Source organism: Chelonia mydas, chromosome 2, assembly GCF_015237465.2.
Source record: "Chelonia mydas isolate rCheMyd1 chromosome 2, rCheMyd1.pri.v2, whole genome shotgun sequence".
NCBI lineage: Eukaryota > Metazoa > Chordata > Testudines > Cheloniidae > Chelonia > Chelonia mydas.
Window position 1 is genome coordinate 240,325,971 of NC_057850.1, and position 14,943 is coordinate 240,340,913.

At 42.6% G+C, this 14,943-nt stretch overlaps 1 protein-coding gene across 46 annotated transcripts in view; it reads right to left on the reverse strand.

Moving 5' to 3' along the window:
* Nucleotides 1-14,943, reverse strand: part of ZMYND11 (zinc finger MYND-type containing 11) — a 171,519-nt gene that overhangs the window by 109,212 nt on the left and 47,364 nt on the right. The gene's annotated exons all lie outside the window — the stretch shown is intronic.

The following is a 14,943-nucleotide window of genomic DNA, read 5'->3' on the forward strand; positions in this document are numbered from 1 at the left end:
AGATTGAAAAAAATAAAAGCTTATTTAGTCTGAAGAAGAGAAGACTGAGAGGGGGCATGATAACAGTTTTCAAGTACATAAAAGCTTATTACAAGGAGGAGGGAGAAAAACTGTTCTCATTAACCTCTGAGGACAAGCAGCAATGGGCTTAAATTGTAGCAAGGGCAGTTTTGGTTGGTCATTAGGAAAAACTTCCTAACTAACTGTCAGAGTGATTAAGCACTGGAATAAATTGCCTAGGGAGGTTGTGGAATCTCCATCATTGGAGATTTTTAAGAGCAGTTTAGACAAATACCTGCCAGGGATGGTCTAGATCAGTGCTACTCAAAGTGGTGGTCCGTGGACCGGTGCCAGTCTGCGAGCCATCGGCTGCCGGTCTGCGCATACATTGGGAAAAAAAATTGCCGGTCCCCCACATCAGATAGCTTCAGAAGTACTGGTCTAGATAATACTTAGCCCTGCCACAAGTGTAGGGGACTGGACTAGATGACCTGTCGAGGTCCCTTCCTGTTCTATGGTTCTATAATTTATCGAACTGCCCCTTGCTGATCTAAATTAGTAGTGACATTCAATCTCAGTCTGTTATACCACGTTTCCTTAAATTGTTAAGTAGAGGCGTGTTACCTCTAATCTAAGTATATATTGTTTATAATTGGTGTTTCTGAGTTAGACCCATTGCATAGATTAGCTCAGATTTATTCCTGGAGGCTCCCAAAGGCATGCCAGTGAGTGTGTACAGGGCCCAGCCAGGTGGAGGCACTGCCAATTTTAATCCCTTTACTGTACAAGTAAAAGGACTGCAGCAGAGAGGCGGAGAGAGGATTCGCACCTATCCAACATCACCACTGGCATACTCGGGATCTCCTTTACTGTCAACAACATCAGGCGCTCAAGCACACTGGTGAGTGCTGCTTGCTCCCGAGTAACCCAAGGAGGAAGGGGGTGGAGGGGAGTTACACAACTGAAAAGAGGGTCTTATGATGGAAAACATTAGCCAATTTTAATAATATGTGGTGCTACCAGCTCCACCTATAATCAAATAATAATAATAACAGAAGGTAGAATTAGGCCCTAAAACTAAAAGATGCCAGGAAAAAAATGTGGCTGACAGAAGTTAGCCAGCCAGTTCAGAGTAGGAAGCAGTGATTTGCCCCAGAGGATGCGGGGAAGGCTGAAAATCTGGTTTTCAAAGGCAAGAGCATATTAGGAGGCACACAGTGTAAGTGTGATTTTCTGATCTTTCCATTTAATTGTCTGTGTAGCAACATTTCCGTATAGCTAGAGACAGGAAATTATGCAATATGCAAATTTCCTTTAAAAAGACAGCTTTGCTTTCTCTTCCTGTCTACCTCTAAAATGTTCTGACTAGTGTCTCTCACAAGGTGCATGTTTGTTGGATTTTTTTTTTAATTGGGGCACGATTGCTTGTTTTTAAATAATGGAATGGTGTAACTACCGGAATAAGCCCATTTTCTTCTAAAGTGATGTGTTACAAAAACGGTATGCTAAGTTACTAAAGAACAAGAAATAACACTCAGAGATAGGCTGATATTATTTCCTGAGAGCATGACAGTGGAGGGCTTTATAAACATCATCCCCTAAAAACTCAATATACCTATTTCTAACTGTACAATGTTGCTAAAATAAATATTATATTTTGTTCTAATGCAGTAGCAGTGATGTATTTGAGGCTGCAATGGACACTACATTTGAAATCCCTATCTGAAGGCTGAGCTTGTAGCAGAAACCCTATTGAGGTTAGGAGCTCAACAGTTTTGTAAAAGAAGCCAGAGCCAAGGTTTAGGAGCTCCATGGGAAATCTGAGCTGTGGGGACCTAAAAAGAAAGAAGGCTGAGTAGGGGGCCAGGAACCATGCAGACTTTACCACCATGTAAGTTTACGTATAATTGTATATATAAATATACACATACACTACCACTACTGACTGTAAGGGCATGTTTTTTTTTCTTTTTAGCTCACTAAATAGCCATCCTGATGTAGAGAAACCTGGTTTAATTTCTGTCAGAATGGATTTCTTACGAATTAAAAACTCCATTGCAGGTGGAGCCCTGCACCTAGAGTAGAGTCTATGCATACTGCAAAATTAAGGTCAAAGTTAATCCCATTCTTTATCTTTGTGCACTTGAACAATTTTATATATTCAAGTTTTTCTAATTTTTATTTAAATTTATTAGAACTTATATATTGAGATAGACCTTCATTCTGCTGCCATTGAAATAAATAGCAGAACTATATTTTACTTCAGTGGTGCAGGATCAGGGCCATAGTTATGGCTCACATAGTCCTAGTTTCAGTGACTTGTAACTTTCCAAAGCCCTAAATACTTCAATACTTTAGGGCTGGAAGTTCTCATGCCTGTTCTCAGCCAAAACCTGTTTAAAATGTTGGAAGTCAAGAAAATGCAGGGGCACACTATTTGCTGAATGATATTGAAATGATTTTAACATCCTTTTATACAGAAGCAATATCGTGTATATTTTTCAAAGAAAAGCATACATGGAAATTTAAACACAAAAATCTTGTAATGCACAATTGCAGTCAAGAATTTACCCACACATAAGTGAGAAAATTCCAAGTTAGGTTACACATAGCAAGGTTAATTCACTCTGCAGTGTAAAGGATTATATCTAATAGCTCTAACTATTCAAAGTATATGTAAAATGGCTGAATTAGGGATAACCTGTGAATGGTCTCAACTTGAATGCTGCATATTTTTTAAACTATATTTTCTTGATTGTGTCTGAAATTCACTTTAATTAAATCTAAGGAACATCACCAATCCCCTTTCTTGGCCAACAGCAAAAATGAAACTGCACAAATCTAAATTATGATGCATTTTCATTGGTACTTTATTGGTGGTAGCTTCTATTTGGTCAAGAGGTAAGGGCTAAAATTTTCAAAGCCCCCTAACTGAGTTAGGAGCCTAGGTCTCATTGAAAGTCAATGAAACTTAGTCTCCTATAAAAGGCACGTCTGAAAATTCTACCTGAGGCCAATAGTGGCTAAGTTTATAATTAACGGATAATTCTTTTACCCATTAATTTGTGCACTTTGTAGGCTTCATACTAGCTATTTGCATCACTACTGAAACTGTAATTTCACCTTCTCAACTTCCTCTGGAGACAGCTCATGAAATCTATTTGGTGACTCGATCTGATTTATATAAAGCACCCCCTGAGACTAACTCCAAGACAGTTTAAGAATGGCAATACAAGAAAACCCTTAAAACTGATGCCATACATTTAACAATTTAAAAGTAACATCCCCTTTTATTCATAAGAGTTGCATCAATCTGGCCTTGTATTTTATGGAACACATACAAACCGTGGAAAATGGAAGGAAAAGTAAACAAGAAAAAAATGCAGAGATCACAGCTTGTACAACCTTCCTGCCAAAAGAAACTAGATCTGTAACTATATTATATGACTGAGTGCGCAGTCCACAAGGAGCTGCTCTGTTTATATACAATGCTCCAGTCTACCCCAGTCAAGGACTCCTCACTGGAGAGGGTGAGGGGAATGTAGTTTAAATCCTCTAGAATTAATCTGATATCATAAATCAAACCCACAGCCTTGGAAGCCTTCTTTGTCCTGTCCTGTAATTTATTTAACAAAAATAAGTTACTCTACCTGCCAAAACCTGTTACTCTTCCCTAATAAGAGTTAATAATAAATCAAGACAGTTTTTTGATCTTTAGGCTCAAATAGAGATTACTTCACTTTGTGCAGTAACTGTAGTTCTTTGAGATGTGCCCCCCTATGGGTGCTCCACTTCAGGTGTGAGCGTGCCCCCACACCTTCGATCAGAGATTTTCATTAGCAGTGCTCATTCGGCCTGTGCCCTGCACCAAGGCTGTATCACTTTGCACAGGCAAACTGCCCTCAGTTCCTTCTGCACCACCAAGTCTCAGAAGGAAACTCCAAAACAGAAGGGAAGGAGGGTGGGTAATGGAGCACATCTCTAAGAACTACAGTTAATGCACAAGGTGAGTAACCTCTCTTTCTTCTTCGAGTAGTGTCCTTATGGGTGCTCCAGTTGAAGTGACTCCCAAGCAGTATGCCCGTAGGGGTTCTCAAATTTGGGGTCGGGACCCCCTCAGGGGGTCACGAGGTTATTACATGGGGGGTCGCGAGCTGTCAGCCTCCACCTGCTTTGCCTCCAGCATTTATAATGGTGTTAAATATATAAAAAAGTTTTTTTAGTTTATGGGGGGGGGGGGTCACACCAGAGACTTGCTATGTTAAAGGGGTCACCAGTACAAAAGTTTGAGAGCCACTGATCTAAAGGCATCGACTAGCGCATAGTGTCTGGAGAAGGTATGTACCAAGAACCATGTAGCAGCTCTGTAAATTTCAGATATGGGACATTCTTAATTAGAGCTATAAATATAGACTGTGACCTTGCAGAGTGAGCTGACCCTCCAGAAGGAGGTGGGTGAAATGCGGGCAGCACTGTCAAGCAATAACACATCCAGGAATCCATTTTGATAATCTTTGGGTAGAAATAGCAGAACCTTTAGATCAGTCTGCAAATGAAATTAATAGTCTAGGACAGGGTTTCTCAACCTGTCAGTCAGGACGCAAAATTGGGTCACACTAGAATGTTTCAAAGGGTTGAGTAGCAGCTCCTGTGGCTCCTGTCCCACAGGCCTGACTGGGCTTGCCTCCCTGCTCCAGGCACTATAACCTCTGGGGTCCAAGTCGTCAGGTTTGGCCCAGCCATCATGATGACAAGAGTCCAGGTAGGCCAAACCTGAGTGAGTGGCACTGCAACCCCATGAGCCAGGTCACAACTTCACTCACACACATATGGTCCAGTCGGGAGGCAAGGCCAAACCTGAGCAGTGCTGTAACCATGGAGGTTGCAACGCTGAAAGCCAAGCCCAGCCAGCCCCATAGCACAGGAGTTGCAGGAGCCGCTACTGTGGGGTGAGTTCCGGGGAGCAGGACCTGGCCAAAACCACTCCCAGGCCTCCACGCCCAGACTATTTACTGGGTCGCAACAGGCCATAAACATTTACAAATGGATCCTGAGCCCCACAAGGTTGAGAACTACTGGTCTAGGAGATTTCCAAAATTAGTCCTATCTAGGGAGACGGCTAACTCCCTTCTAATATCTAGAGTAGGGAAAGCAGTCGCCAGACTACAATTATGTGGTTTGGGAAAGAAAAATGATAGGTAAATATCTGAGTCAAATGAAACTCAGAAGAAAGTTTAGGAAGGAACTTTGGGTCTGGCTGTAAGGAAATCTTGTCCTTGTAGAAAGGAGGGTCTGCAACTAAGGCCCCAATTTCTTTGACTCTGTGGGATGATATAATAGCCACTAAGAAGGCTGTTTTCCAAATTCAGTAAAGAGCAGGTCACCATCAGTTCTAAAGGAGGTTTCATGAGACTTTTAAGAACTAAATTAAGGTTCCCAACCAATGTGGGGACTTTAACTGTGCGAAAAGATTTCTCAGAACTTTCATGAGAACACTCACAATTTATAGTTGTAGCGAGAGCAAACCTCAAGAATCCCTCAATTGTAGTATGGAAAGCTATGAAGGCAGCCAAATGCACCTTAAAAGAACTAACTGACAGTCCTGTTTTCTTTAGTTGCAGCATGTAATCCAGAACAAGCTGAAGTGAGGCACATTCAGAAACAACTTTCTACAGTTTGCATCAGTGACTAAATCTTCTCCACTTTTGAGGTAGAATTTCGCCTACTGTTTAGTAATATCTGGTATGCCTCTGCAGAACAAGCAGACTCTAATCCCGTGAACCATGAAGGAGCCACACCTTGAGGCAGAGAATTTTCAGATTGGGATGCAGCAGTTGATTGCTGGACAAAGAGCGAAGTGAAACAAGTAAGGAAACCATGCCTGCTTTGACCACAATGGCGCTATTATGATAACTCTGGCCTTACCATGTCTGATTTTGTTCACCACTGTGAGGATCAGAGGCACCAGGGGAAATGTGTAAATAGCTTCTTTGCCCAAGGGAGAAGGGCATCCCCCAAGGAATTATGACCTAAACCCCTCCTTGAATAGAACAGATGGCATTTTTCATTTGTAGCTGTGGCAGCAAAGACCATTTATGGAAATCCCCTAGTTTGAAATATGCCCACAAGAATCTGGAAGTCCAAATCCCAATAGTAGTCCAGGGGAAGACATCTCCTGATAGCATCAGCTGTGACATTTTGCCTGCCTGGGAGATAACACTGCTGAAATTCTTATGTAATTTTTTATGCACCAGTTCCAGAACATTGCTTCAGCACGGAGGGAAGGGGATTTCACTCCTCCTTGCCAATTTATATAAACCATTCAGACCACATAGGGTATGTCTACACTGCATTTAGAGAACTGCAGCTGGCCTGTGTCAGCTGACTCAAGCTCCTGGCACTTGGGCTAAGAGGACATTTAATTGTGATGTAGAAGTTTGGGCTCATGCTGCAGCTCGAGCTCTGGTACCCTCCCACCTCGCAGGCTCCTAGAGCCCAGGCTCCAGCCTGAACATCTACACCACAATTAAACAGCCCCTTCACCTGAGCCCCACAAGCCTGCATCAGCTGGTACAGGCAAGTCACAGTTTTTTAACTGCAGTGTAGACATACCCATTGTCTGTTATGACTTTGATAGACCTGAATCTCATGAGAAGCAGAAAATGAAGGCAAGCATTTCTGACTGCTATGAGCTACAACAGGTTGACATGGAGGTTGGTTTTTTGGGCTGTCCATCTGCCCTTGAACAGTTTTGACAAGGTCTGATAGTGTCATGAACCTGTCCATGGAAAGGAAGGCCCTGGATGCCAAGGAATCCAGGGATGCTCCAATAAGTTGTATATTCTGTACAGGAGTCTGTGCGGATTTTCCCATGTTCAACTCAAGACCCAAGTCCAAGAACAGAGAAGGTGCCATTTGTGTGGCAGTCAACACCTCTTGCTATGACTGATCCGTGAACAGCCCATCATCGAGGTATGGGAATACCACGATCGCCTGACAATGCAAGTAGGCAGCCGCTACCAATAGAACGTTTGAAAACACTCTTGGAGCTGAGGAACTTCTGCTACTGGCTGACTGCAGTCTAGCTTAGTTTATTTTAGTACAATGCAGACACACTAAGCTCTGTCTCAGGCAAAGGTGGCTGAGAAGGAACGGAGGGTGGTTCACCCACACAATCTGATAATAGCCTTGGTGCGGGGCACGAGGATATCAGCAGCGCATGCGTGGGCCGAAGGGACACTGATCATAAAAATATCTGATGAAAGGCGCGTGGGGTGCACGCGCACCTGAAGTGAAGTACCCATAGGGACACTACTTGACGACGAAGAAAAAGTTATAGCTAAAAATATCTAAATTCTTCTTACTTATATATGATGGGGTTATGTGTACGGCTACAATTTTGTCATGGACATTTTTAGTAAAAGTCACGGACAGGTCACAGACAATTAACAAAAATTCATGGAAGCTGTGACCTGTCCCTGACTTTTACTAAAAATGTCCATGACAAAATGAGGAGGGAGGAGGATCGAGCACTCTGCCCTGCTGTGGCTGGGACGGATCCCTGCCTGTGGTGGCTGGGGAACTGCGGGGCATCCCCAACTCCTGTGGGGACTGGTGAGCTACCGGGGATTCCTCCCACCGGTGGCAGCTGGGGAGCTGCATGGGACCCATGCCACTCCGGGCAACAGGGGTACCCTGCAGCTCCCAGCCACCACGGGAGGTGGGGGTACTGTGCAGCTCCCAGCCATAGCGGGCTGAAGTCATAGAGGTCTGCGGAAGTCACAGATCCGTGACTTCCGCAACCTCCATGACCAAATTGTAGCCTTAGTTATGCGTAATGCAATTGTTTGTGTAAATATTTCACCTATCATACCTGAAATTAAAGATCTAACTGAAGAAAAAAGCTTTTAAAGCCAGCTCAAGATATAGAAATAAAATACACTTCCTTACATATTTCAGAAGAAACTGTCTATCAAGGCAAGTCCAGTTAAACTAAGGCACCATCTAGAACTCATGTACACAAGGGAAACCATGAGTTCTCTTCTTCCAGAACAATGCCAGTATCACCACCAAAAGACTTGAAAAGCTGAAGGTCAACATAATGCAGAAGCAGTAGATTTGACATAATGGAACACAAAATCCACCATCCCTACCCCTGGCAATAGCTAGTATCTGATGCTGCAGAAGTAGAAGACATCACACAAACACCTACCCAATAATGAACTTCACTAATTGCACAAAGCTTTGCAGAAGATGTGAGTGTGCTCAGGATTCATTCCAGATGTCTGCAGGTGATATAAACCAGCTTATTTTCTAGATAATGAGATTTGATTACCTTTCTCTTAGCATGCCTAGGTGGAATTCTAGGTCATTTAAATTATTAAGCCCTTTAAAAATATCCAGCCACCGTATTTGACTGCATGACCTCCACTAGCAGTGAATTCCACTGGCTGAGTGCATGCTGGTTGAAGAAATATTTGTATCTGTTCTAAAGTTACAGGCCATTCATTCTATCAAGTGACTCCTTGTTCTTGTTTAATGAGGTGGGGGTGGAAGGAGACTCAATCATTTTTATCAATCCTCTGTATTTTTGAATATCTCAATCCTGTCCTTTTCCTTTCCAGACCGAATAATCCTATTTTTTCAGTTATATCATAAATAAGTTAGATCGTATCTCTAATCCTCTTTGTTTCCCTTCTGTGCATCATTTCATAGTCCTTGTGGCCAACACCACTGATGAGTCTCATCTCTTCTTTGGTTTTTCATTTTCTCCCACTGAAGTAATATGAGCTGCTGAGAGACAACACCTTTGTCCATGCCCTTCAACTGAGATTGAATGGGAAGGTGTAGGGTCCAGAAACTCTTTATCTTTCAAGCTCCTCTCTTTAGAAATTATGGACAGGGGGTGACTGCACATTGCAGCACCTATCTTTTAGGCCCAGAAGAATTGCACAACCTCTTATTAGGCACCAGGCTCCCCATACAATGCATAAGGAGAATTAGGAGACTAAAAAAAGGGATTCACAAAAACCAGCATACTGAGCCAGGAGCCACCTAAACTATCCTCAGGAAATGCTGAGGAGGGAGGTGTGTCTTAAGCCCCACCCCTCAAAGGGAGTCAGGTGCCTAAGTACCTGCCAGAGAGAGAGAGAGAGAGAATGATTTTATATCCCAGTGGTTAGGGCACTCAACTGGGAGGTGGTAGACCTGGATTCAAGTTCCTGTTCTGCTAGCTGTGGATCAGGGATTTGAACCCATGCCTCCCACATCCTGAGAGAGTGCTCTAACCTCTGCATTATTGGTAAAAGGAGTCCACATCCTCTGCCAGCATCTTTTGTGTGGGTTTAGGCATCTGTTGTGCCTACCAAATTGGGCCCTCAAGGCAAGCTAAGTGGGGGAAGGCCTAGTTTGTGAGTCCCACTGGCGCTTAGGCATGAGGCACTTAGAGTGTCAGGGCTTAGAGTGTCAGCTGTGTACGTGCCCAGCCAAAATTTAGGAGCCTCAGGGACTTTAACAATAGAAAATTAAGGATTTTAGACACCTTCAAGACTATAGGCAGCAGATCAGTGGTGGTTTTGCAAATGCCAGAGACAACAAAATGTTGGGCACAGATACCTAAATCCCCCCTTGTGCATCTAGCCCTATGGGTTTCTCTCTCCTCTTTGAGGACATCTATGTGAAGTTACCCACACAGCAGTAATCTTAATAAAAAAAAGATTTATTAAAACAGAGAAAATTGAAAAACAAAAAAAAAACTTTTGCTTAACATACTAGATTTACACTTCTCTAAAACATTTTCAGCTTAGCTACTGATAAAAAAGGAAAGCAAATAAGCTTGTATCCCTTAAAACCAATATCCTCTCTGACAATTCTGGTCAGCCTGTCAGTATTGCTTGCTGCCCAGAGACAATAACTGCTCTTTTGTTCCCCACAGACACACTTACTCACATGCCCAGTTTTCCCAAACACTGTTCTAAAGACAGAGTAGGGTTTGGTAGATAGTTTCAGTCTCCACCTCTCAGGAGATGGTCCTCTGAGGAAGAAAAAGCACTTAATGAAGATTAATGGCTGCCCTTCTACAGCTCAATGAACTAGCTCAGACACTGCCTGTCTTTGACCACCGTGGCTGGCTACACCCAATTTCGGACAGGTCTCTTGATAAATCTCTTAAGCATTTTTTCCCCTCTTGTCATGAGCGAAGAGTTATAGCCCCTCTGTCATAATTAGCTATCTCTTATGATGATGAGTGAAAAACAGCTAAAAAAATTTTCCTCAAATTGACAGGTCAGTCTTTCTTTTTGCCTTTTGTGGTTTTAGGTCTAGTCCACACAGTTTTTACCGATATAACTATGTTGGTCAGAGGCAATGTTGTACTGACATAGTTATACCAGTACAACCCTAATGGGAACACAGTTATGCTGGTAAAAAGAAAAGGAGGACTTGTGGCACCTTAGAGACTAACAAATAAACTAAGGTGCCACAAGTACTCCTTTTCTTTTTGCGGATACAGACTAACACAGCTGCTACTCTGAAACCTGTAGTTATGCTGGTGTAGCTTATTCCCGTTCCTGTATGGGAATAAGCTATTTTCGTATACGCATATTTATATTGATGTAACTGCAACCCCTCTAGGAGGACTATGTCGCTTTAACAGTTTGCCAACCACAAGTGTTCAAAAATCATAAGCCAAACGCCCCATAATCATGAGATTTTTTTAAAATAACTTTTGGATTTTTTTATTTGATTTCTGGTTCTGAGCCATTTGGGTACATTTGCTTGGCATTTTCAAGCTCTTCTCCACAAACATGAGAGCTAGAAACTTACTTTTAAAAAAAATGAAAACGGAGATTCTCATGCATCTCTTGATTCCAGGAGTGGAGGCTTTAAGAAAAATACCAGATATCGTGAAATTAACAATAAAATCACAAGAGTTGGCAACACTGGTTTAACTATACCAGTAGAGATAAACCAGTACAACTTTTCTGCGTAGATAAGCCCTTGAAGGATGATTGTCTTTAGAAGTTTTTACCAGTTGATTAGCAATTAACTCAAGGTAGTAAGCAACTTTGCAAAGGCTAGTCTGGACACTGTCCAAACTTTGTTCCAGGATGTGGTTTACCTTATATCAGCAAGGACTACTAAGGTGAGTACAGTCATGTCTACACTATAAAGTTTTGCTACTTTAACTAAACCAGTACAGTTAAATCCCACCTCCCCATGCATGGATATACCAGTATAAAAGTGCTGGTATCAGTACAGCTTTATTCTGGTTCAGACAGCAAAAGGCACCTTTACTACAGTATAGTGTAACTGCCTTCACACCAGGGGTTATACTGGTATAACTATATCAATTAAAAAATCACATCTCCAACCAGACTAGATATACCGGTATAACTTTTCTAGCCAGGCCTAAGACTTTACAGGATCAGTCCTTTATTCTGCAGTGACCCCACGGAATTTTTTGTACGATAACAGGATGTCTGGAAAGAACCGCATGTAGGAATTCAGGGTGGGGTTGCACACTGGGTTCCATATCACCAACAGGAAATGAACTCTGATCTGGGGCTTCAATAAGTGTATTACACTTCTCACACACTAAACTAGATAAGACAACTAACAGCCACCTGGGGGATAGTACTATAGATATTCAAACAGATTTTTTTCTAAGTGGAGTAAAAAAATGATACAAAGGGTCCTTTTAAGTAGTCAAAAATAATTGATTATCTAAAGAAAGGTATCTTTGTATACAAATATTGTATAGAATGAGCACTGTGCTAGAAAGAATACAGGGATAAATTTCCTTCCCAGATGGTAGATTTGAATAAACACTACTGTCACTATGTTAATATACGATAGACTGCCAATAAGTTAGTATTTCATAACCAAGACCTTAGGTTCACTAGAAAGGTGTGTTCACTAGAAAGGTTTTTATAACATGTTAAACTCCTTGTGTTGTTAAGGTTTTAACATGTGTCAGTTGGCCAGGGTAAGCCCTAGACGGCAGCCATTTCAGGGCAGATTTTTAAATGTGCCTATGTCTTTGAGTGCATAAAGATATAGGTTGGCACATAGTGTGATTTTCAAGAGTGCCTAGGCACCTAACTGCCATTGATTTTAAGTAACTTAACTAACTGATTGAACTAACTGATTACCAGTTATTAACTTGAATTAAATAATTAACTAAATGCTAGTCTACACACTTCATAAACATTTGTGGCTCAGCCTAGGACAGTGGTTCCCAAACTGCGGTTCACGAACCCCTGGGGGTTCACGAAATATTACAGGGTGTTCTCGGGAAAAAATTCCCTAATGGCGGACAGAGATGACCCTAGGGACCCCAGGTAGCATGGGGCCATCATCCCAGAGCCCCTGGACTTCCAAGAGCTAAGCAGATCAAAGCAAGCATATCTATCACACTGAGGAGATTTAAACTTCAAGACTCCTTATAAGAAATGGAAAGGAAGGTGGATATTTTTTGCTGTTTTTAAAATTAAATAGGCAGCTAGTATTGTTTTTAAAATTATTATGAAGAACAAGTTTACGCTTTGTTGTAACGTGCATTGTTTGCCTGGACTGCTCAAGACCTGAATACTTGTGTAGGAAGAACTCTTTGAGCTGGCTTCTTAAATACCTGCATGCTGTTTCACATCTGATACTCCTTGATGAAACATAGGAGCCTTGTCTTATAACAGGCTTATTCAAAGTGATACAGACTACGAAAGTGAGATCTTGGAAAAGTGTTGCCGTTTTCATAATGTAATAAAAATACTGTAATGATAAATAATAATTAATAATAAATAGTGTGTAATAAGCATGTCATAAAAACAAATAACCACAAGATTCAGGACTAGTGTACCTAGGCAAGACTAGTTGCAGATGCAGACCAAGCTACATTTTATATGGTGTAGCTTTAATTTGATTCCCTCTTCTCTAAAAAGAACACCAAACACTCTTTTATTTAGGGTCCTACCGAAATCACAGTCCATGTTGGTACATTTCACAGTCACAGGATTTTAAAAATCTTAAATTTCACGATTTCAGATATTTAAATTTGAAATTTCACTGTGTTGTAATCATGGGGGTCCTGACCCAAAAGGTGGTTGTGGGAGGGGGTCACAGTATGGCCACCCTTATTTCTGCACTGCTGCAGGCGGTGGCGCTGCCTTCAGAGCTGGGCTACCAGCCAGCAGCTGTAGAGCTTCCTGCAGACATAGGTCTGATCTGACCCCAGGAGAGGCTCATGCAGAGGAAGAGAAAGTCCCATCCCTCCCCAGCACAGCTGGGACTACCAGCTGGAGCCCAGTGCCTGGTAGAAGCCTTCGGCCAGCCGTGCCCCTCCCTGGCTTCAGGTCCAGTGCTTGGGGGCTAAAGGAGCCTTGGGCTGTCTGTGTGTGTCTGAGGGGGGTGACCACAGTGCCACCTGACCATGCCACCCTGGACATTCATCCACATCGCCCACCCGTAAATCCAGCCCTGCTCCCACCCAAAGTGATACCACCCCCCCCCATACCATGACACCGTCACTTCTGCACTGCAGCTGGCGACGCCACTACCTTCAGAGCTGAGTGCCCAGCCAGCAGCTGCCACTCTCTGGCCATCCAGCTCTGAAGGCAGCGCAGAAGTAAGGGCGGCAATATCATGACCCCCCTACAATAGCCAGATTTTATGGGGGAGACCAGATTTCACAGTCTGTGATGCATTTTTCACGGCCACGAAAGTGGTAGGGCCCTATTTATAATATTTTTTGATATGGCCTCTGACAAGAAACAGAAGACTGACTGCCTCCAAAAGATGCTATCTAGGTTCTACACTGTGGCCAGTAAGGGGTTTACAGATAGATTTTTAAAGATGCAAATAGGTGCCTCATGAGATTTTCTAATGCCCCTAGATGTTTTTAAAAATCCCACAAAAGATCTATCTGCATCTTTAGGTGTGTAATACCTTTAAAAATCTGTCTCTCAGTGAAAGTCTGGTGACTAGGTGCAGTGGCAGGTATAAGAGAATGAAGTCTCAGATTGTGACAAACATGTCTATTGAACCTAGAGGCCCTTGAGGAATTCCACCAGGATTTCAACAGTTTCCATCCCACCATCAACTTCAGCCTGGACCAGTCCACACAAGAGATTCAATTCCTGGACTCTACAGTGCAAATAAGCGATGGTCACATAAACACCACCCTATACCGGAAACCCACTGACTGCTATACTTACGTACATGCCTCCAGATTTCATCCAGACCACATCACACAATCCATTGTCTACAGCCAAGCTCTAAGATACAACCGCATTTGCTCCAATCCCTCAGACAGAGACAAACACCTACAGGATCTCTATCAAGCGTTCTTACAATACCCACCTGCTGAAGTGAAGAAACAGATTAACAGAGCTAGAAGGGTACCCAGAAGTCACCTACTACAGGACAGGCCCAACAAAGAAAGTAACAGAACACCACTAGCTGTTACCTTCAGCCCCCAACTAAAACCTCTCCAGCGCATCATCAACGATCTACAACCTATCCTGAAGGATGATCCCTCACTCTCACAGACCTTGGGAGACAGGCCAGTCCTCGCTTACAGACAGCCCCCCAACCTGAAGCAAATACTCACCAGCAAGCACACACCACACAACAAAAACACTAACCCAGGAACCTATCCCTGTAACAAACCCCGTTACCAACTCTGTCCACATATCTATACAAGGAACACCATCATAGGACCTAACCACAACAGCCACACCATCAGGGGCTTGTTCACGTGCACATCTACCAATGTGATTTATGCCATCATGTGCCAGCAATGCCCCTCTGCCATGTACATTGGCCAAAACGGACAGTCTCTACGCAAAAGAATAAATGGACAAAAATCAGACGTCAAGAATTATAACATTCAAAAACCAGTCGGAGAACACTTAGTCTCTAAGGTGCCACAAGTACTCCTTTTCTTTT